This window comes from Rutidosis leptorrhynchoides, chromosome 10, assembly GCF_046630445.1.
Source record: "Rutidosis leptorrhynchoides isolate AG116_Rl617_1_P2 chromosome 10, CSIRO_AGI_Rlap_v1, whole genome shotgun sequence".
In the NCBI taxonomy this organism is placed as follows: Eukaryota; Viridiplantae; Streptophyta; class Magnoliopsida; order Asterales; family Asteraceae; genus Rutidosis; species Rutidosis leptorrhynchoides.
Genome location: NC_092342.1, coordinates 96,716,565 through 96,733,837, shown reverse-complemented (window position 1 = coordinate 96,733,837; position 17,273 = coordinate 96,716,565).

The window sequence follows — 17,273 nt, the reverse complement described above, 5'->3', positions numbered from 1 at the left end:
AAGAGTTTGATATTGAAATCCGAGATAAAAAGGGAGCAGAAAATCTCGCCGCTGATCATCTTTCTCGTCTAGAAAATCCCGAATTAGAAGTTCTAAATGAATCGGCCATACAAGACAACTTTCCTGATGAATATCTATTTGTGACGACCCGGAAATTTCTGACCAAATTTAAACTTTAATTTTTATATTATTCCGACACGATAAGCAAAGTTTGTTAAGTTAAATCTCAAGAATTTTAAACTGTGTTCATACATTCATTATAACCTAGACCAAATTTCGACGATTCACGAACCATTATATATAAATAGATATGTATATGTATGTATATATATATATATATATTATAACTTGATAATATTAATAAAGTATTAAACGTATAATATTTTACACGAACGTATTTGTTTCAATATGATTTTCGACGAAAAAAATATATTAAATGATTGAATTATCAGAAACATTGAATTATGATTACAAGTCTCTGTTGAGAGGTTCACTATGATTTGAGAAAATCTATTCCTCTTAACGATATTCAGAATAATTTGTAAAGCTATTTATAAATAAAAACAAAAAGTGTCATTTACAAAAGTTAGACAAAAGTTAGTGGAGAATTGGTTTCCATAATATTCTATTAATCTATTTTCAAACGTACAAAGACGTTTTCAGTTTAAAAAGAACTTTATTATTAAAATGTATAAAACTTTTATAGATATCTAGAATCACTTTTGACAACTCATTACTTAACCAGTATAATAAATATAACGATATTTATATTTTATTTCATTAAATATATATAACGATTTAAATTAATATTATATATATTTATACGCGTATTATACATACATAGTTTTTTATACTTTTACTATACTTTAACTTTACCTTTACTTTACTTTAACTTTAATAATTCATTTTAATAATTCATACTTTAATAATTCACTTTAATAATTCATACTTTAATAATTCATACTTTAATAATTCACTTTAATAATTCATACTTTAATAATTCACTTTAATAATTCATACTTTAATAATTCATTTTTTTAATTCAAAAATATATTGTAAATAGAATTCAATAGGTTTCATTATTTCATAGAAACTTGAAAATATATTTCTCTAAACTCTCTCAATTGATTATATATATATATATATATATATATATATATATATATATATATATATATATATATATATATATATATATATATATATATATATATTTGCTCTGTATTATTTCAAGATATTATTAGTATACATAAAATATTACGACGGAGTGCTGTCCGAGTGATTTCAAAATAGTTTTTTTGAATGAGTCGAAGCTAAGGAAATTATGGGTTATAGCTATGGAGGTGATAGGTATGGTTCATGGGTATGCTCGTGAGGTCAATCTAGTGTTTATCATCTCCGTTACGTCTACGTACTTTCCTGCAATATTGAATCTCAATATTGATACGTTCGTGAATCCGAGGCCAACCTTGCACTTATTAAATGACATTATATGTATTTTTACTACGAAATACAGTATTGTAAGTTTCATTTGCTCCCTTTTATATATATTGTTGGGACTGAGAATACATGCGCTGTTTTTATAAATGTTTTACGAAATAGGCACAAGTACTAAAACTAATTCTACGTGGGTTTAAACCAGAAATATACCCTTAGCTTGGTAACATTAAACTACTTGTCTATGTACGGTAGGCGCGAATCCTAAAGATAGATCTATTGGGCCTGACAAACTCCATCCTGACTATGGGATGCTTTAGTACTTCGAGGTTATTTTAAACACACCTGATCTGGTGTACTTCAGAGGGTAAAACATGAACGTTAAGGCTTGTTACCGGGTGCCTACAACTTATAGAATACTTTTATACACTTGCGAGTGTACATATATTTATAAACGGAAATCTTGTGGTCTATTAATATATTGAAATGATTGTTATGATAAACCTATGAACTCACCAACCTTTTGGTTGACACTTTAAAGCATGTTTATTCTCAGGTATTAAAGAAATCTTCCGCTGTGCATTAGCTCATTTTAAGGATATTACTTGGAGTCACTTATGGCATATTTTGAAATACGTTGCATTCGAGTCATTGAGTTCATCAAGATTATTATTAAGCCAATTATAGTTGGATGTATTATGAAATGGTGTGCATGCCGTCAACTTTCGTTGTAAAGAAAGTTTGTCTTTTAAAAACGAATGCAATGTTTGTAAAATGTATCATATAGAGGTCAAATACCTCGCGATGTAATCAACTATTGTGAATCGTTTATAATGTATATGAACGGGTCCTTTCAGTTGGTATCAGAGCGGTGGTCTTAGCGAACCAGGTCTACATTAGTGTGTCTAACTGATAGTCGTTAGGATGCATTAGTGAGTCTAGACTTCGACCGTGTCTGCATTTCAAAAGTTTTGCTCATCATTCTTGTCGGAAATTACCTGCTTATCATTCTTAGTCTATACACATCTTATTGCATTGATTGCATGAATAGTGTATAGACAAAATTCATATCTTAGCGTATCTGCTAATTCATATCTTAGCGTATCTATTACTGTAAACTTTGCCTGACATATTCCGTAAATTCCTCCGTAATCTACGAAATCTTTTGCTCTATATAATTAGAATACCACCCGATAGCCGGAAAATCATTTCATATCGAAAAATTCTTTATTCAATTGTACGAAATGGAATTTGTCATTAGTTCAAGTCCCTCGGATTCCGAAATGGAATCCCACTCAAGTTCCGAAAGCAGTGTGACCGGAATGGATCAACCAATTAGTCATCATCTATTCTGGATGAATTGGGGATGGGTTCGTAGCCTCCTTAATCATTGGAGACAAGAAGAAGGTGATCCCTTCCATACACCACATTGCCCTCTTGGCGATGAACCTGAAGCACTTACCGGCGAACCTATCCGAAACACCATTTTCTCTCTTATTTCTAGAGTATCTCGTCACGATTACATACTACACCAAATTCTAGATTTTATTTATCCGCTCGTCCTAACCGACAATCACCCCGGTGTAATAGAAGAAGTCAACGAGCTTCGCGCTCGGGTAGTGGCTTTGGAGAATATGGTGCAAAGGTTACAAACACCAGCAGCAGCAGCAGCATAAATAGTACCACCATCAGCAACACCAACAGTACCATCACCACCACCAACAACAACATCCACATCGCACACCGCAACATCACAATATGTATCTCAAACATCAACGTCATACGCCCTGTAAATATCCAGGAATATCAACAACAACAATAAACGATGAAGTATTAATTCATAAACTTCATTGAAGAGATATCTCTGCGTCAGTTATGTAATCTCCAAAATCTTAGAGATTATTTAATTCTGACAATCGGATGAGTGAACGGAGATGGTAGAGTAGAAACTTTGATTGAAAATGGTGTACGATTTACAAGCTAGAATTGTTTTACCAACATCATCAACAGGACCGTAGCATCATCAACACAGTCAGTGCCGTCAGTATCGTCAGAATCAACAGCACCTGTAACATCACAAACTCTGTCAGTTCAAGAATCATTGTGGACATCATTACGAATCAACAACAAATATATTGTATCAACGAGTTATGAAGTATTAACTCATTTCCAATCGAAAGATTTATATGTATAAATTTTTAAACCATAATAAATCTTCCCGTACTAAGCTATTATGTGTGAATCTTAACTACTCAGTTAATTCATATTACAAATATGCAATGATGTACGTCCTTCGTCCGCAACTTAACCATCGTTAATTACAATCTCTGTCTCAATTCAATAAAAAATCCAATTCATAATAAATCAAGTGTATTATTCGAATATATGTTTGATTTTACACTTTCATCATCGATGTACTCGAAACTTTTCAAATAACATCATTCGTACCTTGCGAAGTTCACAAGAATTTCACGAAAACCAACAAATAACAAAGTAATGATTCATAATTTCAATATTATTGAAGAAATACTTATGCAATTTATAAAGTTTTAGGGATTACTCAATTCTAGTTCCAACCATAAAACAAATGAGTTTAATTTAATATTAACTCATTAAATCTATATTACATCTAAAGAAAATATACACATATATTTTCATAAAGACTGTAATAAACTTCTTTTGTACAAAATATTAATTGTGAAATTTTTTTTAACGGGTAGGTAATACCCGAGAGATATATAAATTCACAATTAATATATTACATTTTTCGAAACTGATTCAGCAATCATCAACTATACTCCCTACTTTCACAACAATATCCATTCTTTCATATAAATCAAAACAATCATACTCATTCAAATTCAATTACATATTCTGATTTTGAAATCACATAATTCAATTCGAAATATAACCAGTATCATCACTCTTAGATTCCTATATCTTTCAAAGCTATACTTTGACTTCAAAACTGTGTCAGAACATCATATGTATTAACGATTACAATATGTGCTCAAACCCTTCGAAATTCCTGAAGACACTTCAACTAAGGAACAATCAAGATGATGATCCAACCACATGTTACCCACAGTTATACACCTGAAAAACTCTCAAAACTCAAGTCATAGTTCGACACGTATCCGTGTTAGACCCTTTGGCATTTACTAGCTAAAATAACTTTTCAATTCCGTTTCAAAATAGACAATTTTGTCACAGCTCCAGCAAGTCATCTTCGACTTCTCAATCAAAACAGTCTTATTATAACCTCGATAGATACGTTGCCCTTTCGCCAACGTTACCGGGGAATCGTTTATATTCACCACATTAGCAATAAACTTACCAACAACTTCATTGATCTTTGACTTTCCAAAAAAAAAAAAATCATTATAATAATCGAAACCCTATCATATACTCATTCGTACCTTATAACAAGAATTGTCATACAAATTATTGAGAATCAGCAATCAGTATTTTGAAACCTCGCAGCATGTCTACATCAACAATTACATATACACACAATGTCTACCTCCAAGACTTACATTCTTTGAATGAGAAATTTCTGAAAAACACCCTAAACTGCGAACCAGTTCTCGAAATTTTGAAAAATGCTGATGAAGCAGCAAAAACTGTAAACGACCTTAACAGTAAAAAGTTGGATGATAAAGGATAGTATATTGGCAAAGCTCAGAAAAAGAGAAGCTTTGGAACTGAAAAACGGATTGAGCAAAGTATGAAGGAGGCTGTGGACAAATCACAAAGGCTGAACCTGCCTTCAAAGAATCCAAATGATTCAGTACTTGCTGAAGTCATTAACGAATACCTTGCTCCTGACTCTAAACCCCTGCGAACAATATCCTTCATCAACCTCTGATATTAGACATTCTAAGATATCATCGAATCTTTCATTATAAATATCATCCATACTTCTGAAGATATTTTTATAATTATTCTTATCTGAAATCATTTACCTCTTCGCGCTATCAGTATTATATCATAAAAGAAACTATTTTAGTTTCTAAATTCTGAAACATTCAAGTTTAAAATAGGAATATTCTTGAAGAAGTGTTGGGAGCTGAAGCATGAGTTAGTATAATATAATGACACTTGATCAACGTGATTATATTACAATAATTCATGCTGAGTTTCTAAATGGAACATGATGATTCACAGATCATAACGTCATCATGTGCTATGTTACACGACTCTTGTATTCTCTTTGATCTCTAAATATCAAGAAAATATTTCTTGATGATTCGGCCTTTTCCGAGGTATTCTGGTAATTTGACAAGTCAAGATAGTGTCATTACAATTTCCTTCCTAGAACATTAGCAATGTTCATTCCGAAATTTATATCTGCGAATTCTGGACCATTACAAGCGGTGCTTAATCGCAAGAAGAAGAAACGAAAGGACAAAGCTCCGAACTAGAAATGGGAGTATAAATCATAGCAAATAGAAGAGAGCATTAACTGTGGATGACAATGATTATAGAAGAAGCAAGGACTTTGAAATATAAGGGAAGATATAAAACCCAACAACAACCCAGAAATCACAAACCGTATATATCAATGCATATAGCAATATAAAGACACGGGAGAACTAAAAACACTATAAAACCAAGAGTATAGTAGAAGTAAATAGATTCTTCCGGAGGCAGATGAAAAAGAAGAGCGATAGATATGAAAGTGAGGAGTATATCAAGAATCAGCACTGGATGAAACATATTGACAAATACTTTAAAATATGAGTTGAGAAGGTGTGAGTTGTAAGAAAACAAATGAGGTGGATTTATAGTGAAATATCCGACAGAGAAATCAAAATGGATTATCGCATTAATTTGATGAGGATCATAATTTCTTTAATCGCCGAATAATCAAATCCAATATAGATTACAAAGATTTTCTTTTCGGAGATCAATCGTGATGACGTCAAAAGATACGACGAATCACTATTATCTTATTTCATTCATTTACGATAACTTCACTCACACGCTTCGAGTAATCGAATTATTTTATTCATTCTTCTTGAACATGATAAAACTCTATAATCGTTATAATAACATTCTCATTGTTAGTCATGACGACCTCTATCAAATTTCGGGGACGAAATTTCTTTAACGGGTAGGTACTGTGACGACCCGGAAATTTCTGACCAAATTTAAACTTTAATCTTTATATTATTCCGACACGATAAGAAAAGTTTGTTAAGTTAAATCTCAAGAATTTTAAACTGTGTTCATACATTCATTATAACCTCGACCAAATTCCGACGATTCACGAACCGTTATATATAAATAGATATGTATATGTATGTATATATATATATTATAACTTGAGAATATTAATAAAGTATTAAACGTATAATACTTTACACGAACGTATTTGTTTCAATATGATCTTCGATGAAAAAAAAATATATTAAATGATTGAATTATCAGAAACATTGAATTATGAATACAAGTCTCTGTTGAGAGGTCCACTATGATTTGAGAAAATATATTCCTCTTAACGATATTCAGAATAATTTGTAAAGCTATTTATAAATAAAAACAAAAAGTGTCATTTACGAAAGTTAGACAAAAGTTAGTGGAGAATTGGTTTCCATAATATTCTATTAATCTATTTTCAAACGTACAAAGACGTTTTCAGTTTAAAAAGAACTTTATTATTAAAACGTATATAACTTTTATAGATATCTAGAATCACTTTTGACAACTCATTACTTAACCAGTATAATAAATATAACGATATTTATATTTTATTTCATTAAATATATATAACGATTTAAATTAATATTATATATATTTATACGCGTATTATACATACATAGTTTTTTATACTTTTACTATACTTTAACTTTACCTTTACTTTACTTTTACTTTACTTTAACTTTAATAATTCACTTTAATAATTCATACTTTAATAATTCACTTTAATAATTCATACTTTAATAATTCATACTTTAATAATTCACTTTAATAATTCATACTTTAATAATTCACTTTAATAATTCATACTTTAATAATTCACTTTAATAATTCATACTTTAATAATTCATTTTTTTTAATTCAAAAATCTATTATAAATAGAATTCAATAGGTTTCATTATTTCATAGAAACTTGAAAATATATTTCTCTAAACTCTCTCAATTGATATATATATATATATATATATATATATATATATATATATATATATATATATATATATATATATATATATATATATTTGCTCTGTATTATTTCAAGATATTATTAGTATACATAAAATATTACGACGGAGTGCTGTCCGAGTGATTTCAAAATAGTGTTTTTGAATGAGTCGAAGCTAAGGAAATTATGGGTTATAGCTATGGAGGTGATGGGTATGGTTCATGGGTATGCTCGTGAGGTCAATCTAGTGTTTATCATCTCCGTTGCATCTACGTACTTTCCTGCAATATTGAATCTCAATATTGATACGTTCGTGAATCCGAGGCCAACCTTGCACTTATTAAATGACGTTATATGTATTTTTACTACGAAATACAGTATTGTGAGTTTCATTTGCTCCCTTTTATATATATTTTTGGGACTGAGAATACATGCGCTGTTTTTATAAATGTTTTACGAAATAGGCACAAGTACTAAAACTAATTCTACGTGGGTTTAAACCAGAAATATACCCTTAGCTTGGTAACATTAAACTACTTGTCTATGTACGGTAGGCGCGAATCCTAAAGATAGATCTATTGGGCCTGACAAACCCCATCCTGACTATGGGATGCTTTAGTACTTCGAGGTTATTTTAAACACACCTGATCTGGTGTACTTCAGAGGGTAAAACATGAATGTTAAGGCTTGTTACCGGGTGCCTACAACTTATAAAATACTTTTATACACTTGCGAGTGTACATATATTTATAAACGGAAATCTTGTGGTCTATTAATATATTGAAATGATTGTTATGATAAACCTACGAACTCACCAACCTTTTGGTTGACACTTTAAAGCATGTTTATTCTCAGGTATTAAAGAAATCTTCCGCTGTGCATTAGCTCATTTTAAGGATATTAATTGGAGTAATTTATGGCATATTTTGAAAGACGTTGCATTCGAGTCATTGAGTTCATCAAGATTATTATTAAGCCAATTATAGTTGGATGTATTATGAAATGGTGTGCATGCCGTCAACTTTCGTTGTAAAGAAAGTTTGTCTTTTAAAAACGAATGCAATGGTTGTAAAATGTATCATATAGAGGTCAAATACCTCGCGATGTAATCAACTATTATGAATCGTTTATAATGTATATGAACGGGTCCTTTCACTATTGAAGATAGATTATAATGAAATTCCATGGTTTGCAGACTATGCAAACTATTTAGTATGTGGATTCCTTGAAAAAGGATTATCGTACCAAAAACGAAAGAAATTCTATAGTGATATAAAACACTATTTTTGGGAAGATCCACATTTGTTTAAAAGTTGTCCCGATGGAATAATACGCTGATGTGTATTCGGAGATGAAGCTAGTCAAATCTTAAACCATTGTCACACAGGACTAACAGGAGGGTATTATAGGCCTCAACTTACAGCAAGAAAAGTTTATGATGCTGGATTCTATTGGCCTACAATTTTCAAAGACGCACACCTTCTTTGCAAATCCCGTGATGCTTGTCAAAGGGCTGGAAAGATAAGTCAACGTGATGAAATGCCACAAAATGTCATTCAAGTATGTGAAGTATTTGACATTTGGGGTATTGACTTTATGGGTCCATTTCCAAAATCTCATAATAATCTCTACATTCTCGTTGCCATTGATTATGTATCTAAATGGGCGGAAGCACAAGCTCTCCTAACTAACGATGCACGAGTTGTAGTCACCTTTTTAAAACGTCTTTTTGCAAGGTTCGGAACACCGAAAGCTTTAATAAGTGATCGGGGTACTCATTTCTGTAATAATCAACTTGAGAAAGTTCTCAAAAGATATGGAGTAACTCATAAAATCTCCACTGCATATCATCCACAAACAAGTGGACAAGTTGAAAATACCAACCGAACTTTAAAACGTATTCTAGAGAAAACCGTAGGATCAAATCCGAAGGAATGGTCCATTAAATTGGAGGATGCACTCTGGGCTTTTAGAACAGCCTACAAAACTCCAATTGGAACCACACCTTTTAGACTCATTTACGGAAAAGCATGTCATCTTTCAGTAGAAATTGAACACAAAGCATTTTGGGCTTTGAAGACATGTAATCTTGATTTACATGAATCTGGACGTCTACGGTTAAGTCAATTAAACGAATTAGAAGAATTAAGACATGAAGCATATGAAAATTCCTTAATCTATAAGGAAAGAACGAAGAAATGGCATGATAAAAGAATTAGAAGTTCAAAAGAATTTAAAGAAGGAGACAGAGTTCTTCTTTTCAATTCACGATTCAAGCTATTTCCTGGAAAATTGAAATCAAGATGGTCTGGACCATTCATAGTCAAAAGAGTTTTCCCATATGGAACAGTAGAGTTAATAAATTCAAATGGAATTGAATTTAAAGTTAATGGTCACAGAGTTAAACATTACATACATGGTCCGATGGAAGTTGACAATGAAGTCAATCATAATTTCACCACCCAAGAAAACCCTAAAAATGAAAACATAAATATGTTATCAACAACATATGAAAAATCAAAATTGGAAAATAGGGAGGATTCAAATTGGAGTGATGAAGAAGAATTCTTATACAAACCTCCCATTCCAAGAAATGAAGAAAAATGAGAACAAGAAGTTCAAATAGAAGTGAAAGAACCAAGAAAAGAACACCCGAAAAAGGTTTACAAACCAACTCGACTTCCTAAAGCAGGAGACCCGGGTGAATTTATCATTTCTTGCTTGCTTAATGATGGTGCTGCATATAATGGACTCGCAGATTTAGGAGCAAGTGCAAATATTATGCCTCTTTCCTTATACAAAAGATTAGGTATGGGTAAATTAAAACCAACCAAAATAGGTGTTCAATCATTTGACCTAACCATTAAACACCCGGTTGGAATAGTAAATAATTTACTTGTTAACGTGAAAAGTTTGACCTTTGTTGCAAACTTCATAGTGATTAATATGGAGGAAAACCTTGATATTCTTCTAATTTTAGGTCGCCCATTTTTAGCAACCACCGAGGCATTCATTGATGTAAGAGAAGGTAGAATGACACTTAGGGATGATGATAAATCGATCACCTTTGTGAACCGAAAGTTTAGATCTCCACCAACCAAAACTGTTAGACCAATAAAAATGCATAAGTGTGGGGAAGATGAAGAAACACTTAATGATGATCCGATCACAAAGAACCCCGTTGATGATAAGAAATTAGATGAACCCGTTTTTAACAGTTCAACGAAGAAACTTTATAAACGGATTCACGATGCTAAGATTAAGGGAAACTTTAAGTTATGTAACCGATTAATATCCAATTTATCGCCAAAAGAAAAGGCGATGTTAGTTGAATTTGTAAAAGCTACGGAGAAAATCAACAAATGGATTGAAGAAAAAGTCAGAGATATACAAATTGTTGATAATCCAATTGAAAATAACGTTAATCACAATTTCAACACCACATCTAACTAAGTGTGGGGAGGTTCGAATCTTTTTAGGACAATATGTATTTCTGTTAGAGTTAGATGTTCTGTTTTCGTGTAGTTCTCGAGAATGGAATCCGAATGGTCTTTCCCTAGCAGACCCTAAAGAACTAGTCTTCTCCCCCCATTCTGAAATTTTTTTTTTTTTTAGGTTTTACGAGATGAAGACTTCCTGTGAATTAAACCATGGTCTAATGCTACACGCTTTAATTACTAAACGTAATAATGACACCCTTCCAAGTGAAATAGTATCATTAATCAGAGGTAAATTGGATGGAGTAAGAAAAGAATCCAGGAACGAAAATAATAAGTTACAGTTTGGTAAAGAAAAATCAAAATCCGCAGCGAAAAGAAGAGCACGACACCTTGAAAGATGTCACAAATACGGAAAATGGTCACACGAAGGAAAATGCTCGACGAATTAGACATATTCCAATACCGAATTCGTTACTTTATGCAGAGATGGACCGTTCATATGTTTCGAAGAAAAAACATTGAATGCTCGAGGTTACGCCATGTAGCTATGGAAAACCAATTAGTCTGACTATCTTATGAGTGGGCTAAAGCAGGTCACTAAGAATTCTATTTCACAGGTAAGTATGTACAGTTTTTATTTTTATTTTTATTATTATTTTTAACCTTTTGATAATAAACGCTAAATCGTTCGCTATAAAGTATTAAATTGGTATTCAATAAAATTAGGTTTTGCGACCGAAATTATTGATATCATACAAAAATTTATTACATCACTGCGAAATTTACCGTTTATTCTTAAGGTATAAATATCTTTAATCAATCAACCCAAAATATTTCATGAAAGGACCCGTCCTAATACACCTGGATGAAGTCATCAACATTTAGTCCCATTGCGATGATCGGCTCCAAGTAATGTCCTTATATTGAGCAAATGCACAGCGAAAGACTTAATTCATACCTGAGAATAAACATGCTTTAAAGTGTCAACCAAAAGGTTGGTGAGTTCATAGGTTTATCATAACAATCATTTCAATATGTTAATAGACCACAAAATTTCATAATCATAAACATAATACACTCGCAAGTGTATGTAAAGCATTCTAAGTGGTTGAGCACTTGGTAACCATACTTAACATTTAATCAACGTCGCATATTCCCTTTATTATGAAATCTCACTACACCGTACCAAGTGTAGTCACCAAAACGAAGTACTGTGCAACCGTTGAATACTGGTCGTCCAGTCCGGTTGGGGTTGTCAGGCCCGATAGATCTATCAACAGGATTCGCGTTTACAATACCCATGTAAATAGTAGTTACCAAGCTACAGGGAAATATGCCAGTGGTACAACTCAACGTAGAATATATTTTTAAGTACTTGTGTCTATTTTGTAAACATTTATAAAAGCAGCGCATGTATTCTCAGCTCAAAAATATATATTGCAAAAGCAATTAAAAAGGGAGAAAATGAAACTCACTTTTGCCTTGAAGGTATTTAATTCGACTTGGTCTCCGATAGATATCACGAACCTAACCATATATATAATATATCAACATATTTTCTTTTTAAGTAATCGTTACATATATATATACTTTTAATATTTTCTTAGTCCGTAGTTAGCAGTCCGATGTTAGTGGTCCACAATTAGTTGCTTAAATAAAATAAATAAAGACCACATCGTATTCGTATTGATCAGAATTAATCTCGACCCATGGTACCATGTTGTCAAATGACGTGTTGCGTACATAAAGTACCGTGTTGTCAAATGACGTGTTGCGTACAATCATGAGGTCTTATGATTAATCTTCTCGTGTTGTTTACGGGTGGTCCTGAAATAGATAAAATCAAATCATAAGTAATTATATATAAAATATCATATTAATTAGAAAAGATATGATTAATTTACTTTTTCTCCAAATATTTTCGTAGCTAAACTAGCTTCGGATACCCAATCTTGTTTTAGTCGTAGTTTCTTCATTACAACTCCATTTTTGTTGGTTCAACTTGCCACTTCCTTGGATCGAGTCAAATTTTAAGAATATGAACTGAAAATACCTTAGTTTGTATTCGAAATCATAGGTTATAGGTCAAACTTTGGTGAAACTTATGAAAGTGATCATTTTCCATCATAAAAACAACATTTAATGATCATTTTTCTAAAAATACTTACACTTTGATTTAAACCATGAAATTTTTATGTGTTAACATATTCATAAGAAATATCATTTTTCCAGAACATGAACTTTCAATTCAAAGTTCAAGATGGTTTTTAATTATCCAACCCAAAACAGCCCCCGATTGCACTCCGACGACGTAGATTCAGTTTTTAAGATGTTCTTTGTAAAACCAAGTTATATCTTGTTAGGTTAGCATATCATTATGATATATTACAGGTCTTGAAGTGTTTTAAAAGTCAAGTTAAAAGGATCTATTTAGTTTGCGAACAAGTTTGAAATCATTCAAACTATGTTCTTGTTGTTAAAATTTTATACCACAAAATAAGATAGCTATATGAATAAGAATTGAATAAGATTATGAACAAGGTTACTACCTCAAGTTACTTGGACAAAGTTACTGCAAAATATAAGAAATAATCTTAGAATCAAAGAGTGGTGGAGTTAGATCAAAAGGTTGGAAGTAAACTTCTTCAAATGGGTGGTTATTTTGATATGTTCTTGAAAGAGTTTTCTTATGGTGTTTAAGGCTTGTAATTGAAGCTAAATGATGGGAAAAATGCTTGGAGATGATCAAGTATGAAGTTAGGAGTATTTTGAGAGAGAAATGAGGGTGTAGGTATGAGAAAATGGAGTGAAGAAATGGTGTTCATTTATAAAAACGTTTTTAGTTTATAAAGAAAGAAAAGGATTCCTAATTTTGTTTTCTTACTAATAATTCATACTACTTGACAAATCCTAGTTACCTCATATCTAGGGCAGTAATAATGTTGATTAGGATATTGATTTGATGTGTATATACCAATAGTAAATACGTATAGAAGCTGGGTATGATACGGGTACATATACCCTAGATATACGTATAGAAATCTTGAGGAAACGGAACGAGAATTCAAATATAGCTATCTTTTGTGAATATACTTATATTGTTTTATGTATTTAAGTCCTTAAAAAGTGATTAAATACATTATATATACGATACATGTATAAGCATTATAGATTATAAGTATATATATCAAAGAATGTTATGTATAGTTATCGTTTTGAAAACTTAAGTTAGTTGTTTCAAAATATACTTATAACTCATTGTAATTAGTACACAATGAGATGCTAAACCATCCTTAGATCATGTTAAATATATATAAATACATATATATACACAAACGTATAATTATCGCATGTCATATAGTTCGTGATATCATCGGTCATATTGGACGGTCAAACGTTGTGTAAAACTCTTTTCAAAAACACAAGTCTCAACAATTTGGATTGCTTATCATGTTGGTATGGTTTAATTTATGTAAATATTAATCTCATAAGTATAATTTGGTCGGAAAATTCCGGGTCATTACAGTACCTACCCGTTAAAGAAATTTCGTTCCCGAAATTTGATAGAGGTTGTTATGGATAACAATAAGAAGGTTTTCATGACAAATATAAGGTGATAATGGAGTTTTATCATCATTGAGTAATGTAGATAAAAAAATTCGATTATGCGAAGAATATAAATGAGACTATCGTAAAAGAGTGAGATGCGTAAAATATATTCGTCTTAACCGATGACGTAGTTATGATTGATTTCCGGGATTTAAGGGATTTAAAGAGAATCTTACGTAATAAGATTTGGTTCTTTGGTGATTAAGGAAATCAGGATCTTCTTTGATTATATGCAATAATCTGTTTCGATTGCTCTGTCGGATATTTCACTATAAATTCACCCCTTCGTTTCCTTATTTTCCACGACTCACACCTTCTATTCTTTCTCCCTTGATTCTTACTTTAAAGCATTCATCAATATGCTCCATCCAGTCCTGATTCTTGATATACTCCTAACTTTTATATCTGTCATTCTTCTTTTTCATCTACCACCAGAAGAATCTATTTACTTCTACTATACTCTTGTGTTTATAGTGTTTCTAATTCTCCCGTGTCTCTATATTGCTATCTGCATCGATATACACGGTTTGTACTTTCGGGGTTATTATCGGAGTTTATATTTTTCATTATTTTTCGGAGCTTCATGCTTTCGTTTTCTCTTCCATACTTCGAGTCAAGCGAGTAATGGTCCGGAATTCGTAGATATGAAATTCAGAATGAACATAGCTAATGCTCTAAGAAGAAAATGGTAATAGAATGATTTTAATTTGTTAAATTACCAGAATACCCTGGAGAAGACCGAGTCATCCAGAAAAATATTCTCTTGATATGTTTAGAGATTAGATAGAATGTAAGAGTCGTGTAAATGGCACATGATGACGGTACTGTGAATCATCATGCTTCATTAGAAACTCAACATGACTTACTTTAATATAATGACGTTGATCAAGTGTCATTATATTATACTAATCCATGCTTCAGTTCCCAACACTACTTCAAAACATTCATATTTTAAACTCGAAGGTTTCAGAATTTAGAAACTAACACAGTTTCTTTTATGTTGCAGATATTACTGAGAGATAAATGATCTCAGATAAGAATAGTTGTGAAAATATCGCCAGAAATATGGAGGATATTTATAATAGAACATACGAGAATATCTTAGAATTTCTAATATCAATGGATGATGAAGAAGATTTGTATGTGAAGGTTTAGAATGAGAAATAAGATGTTTGCTAACGATTTTAGCAGGCATAGAATCATTTGGATTCTTTGAAGGAAAACTTATTCTTTGTGATTTGTCCACGGCTTTCTTCATAGTTTCGCATAATCCGCTTTTCGGTACTAAATTTTCTATCGAGCGTTCCTAACACTCCTTTCTTTATCATCAAACTTTTGGCCATTAAGATCATCTACAACATGCTGCTTCGTCAGCATTTTCAAAGTTAATTGATCTGGGTCATCGGTTATCAAACCGAGGTAGTTTCAGGAGAATTGTGTTTTTAGAATGATTAATCGCTGATGGTAATATTGTGGAATATAAAAGGTTCCCTAGTTACAATAAAGAGTACGCATATATATCGCGGTTATAATAAAGTTGTTTCGGATGAAAAGTCGGAGTTGACTTGCTGGAGCTGTGACAAAATTAGCTACTTTGGAAAGGGATTGCAAAACGATCTTCGGTAATAACAATGTCAAAGGAACTAGAACAGATACGTGTCAAACGTTTACTCAGTTTTCGAGGGTTTTTCAGGTGCATAACTATATGCATCAATCTTTTCTTCCGTAGATGAAGTGCGGTTGGTTTATCCTCTCGATTGAGGTGTTTTTAAGAATCATGATAGATTTGAACGCTGATTATAATTTTCGAGATACAATGAGGTTTAAGATGAAATCAAGTGGCAATCTTGAAGAAATGTTTAGTTTCATATGTTATAATCAATATTTTAATTCATTTTAATTGTCCAATGTCATTAGTCCACAATCGATAGTCCACAGCAACAGTCCAATAATTCATATATAGTTTAATATATAATATACGAATTAATTAATACGTGTCGTGACCCGTATACGTCTCAGACTCGATCACAACTCAAACTATATATATTATTGTAGAATCAACCTCAACCCTGTATAGAGAACTCGATCATTACTGCATATAGAGTGTCTATGGTGATTCCAAATAATATATATAGATGCGTCGATATGATATGTCAAAATATTGTATACGTGTCCCGATATTTAAAGTGCGTAAAATAATTACAGAAATTAAATGACGATAAATAAAAGTGCGATAATTAAATTACGATAAATAAACTGCGATAAATAAAATGTAATCAGTTAGCTAGGAACAGTTAGATGGAACAGTTAGCGTGGATTCTTAACAAAAATTTTCATAGTTAATTTGTTTGTTTCTAACAGATTTTATTTTGTCATATGTTTTCTTCATATGCCACTTGTTGGATTCTGGGAAGTCAAAATCCAAATACGAAATTGAATGAAAATGGTTATTCTGCGGTGAACGGATACGTATATCGGTGGTTATAAGTAGGATAGTAAATGACTGTTGAATCAGCTTCGACGAATGTACAATGTAACTTATTAAGATGAAATCTAATTATTCCTCGGGTATTACCTACCCGTTAAAAAATATTTTCACCATTAATATTTTGTACAAAAGAACTTTTAGTTACAATCTT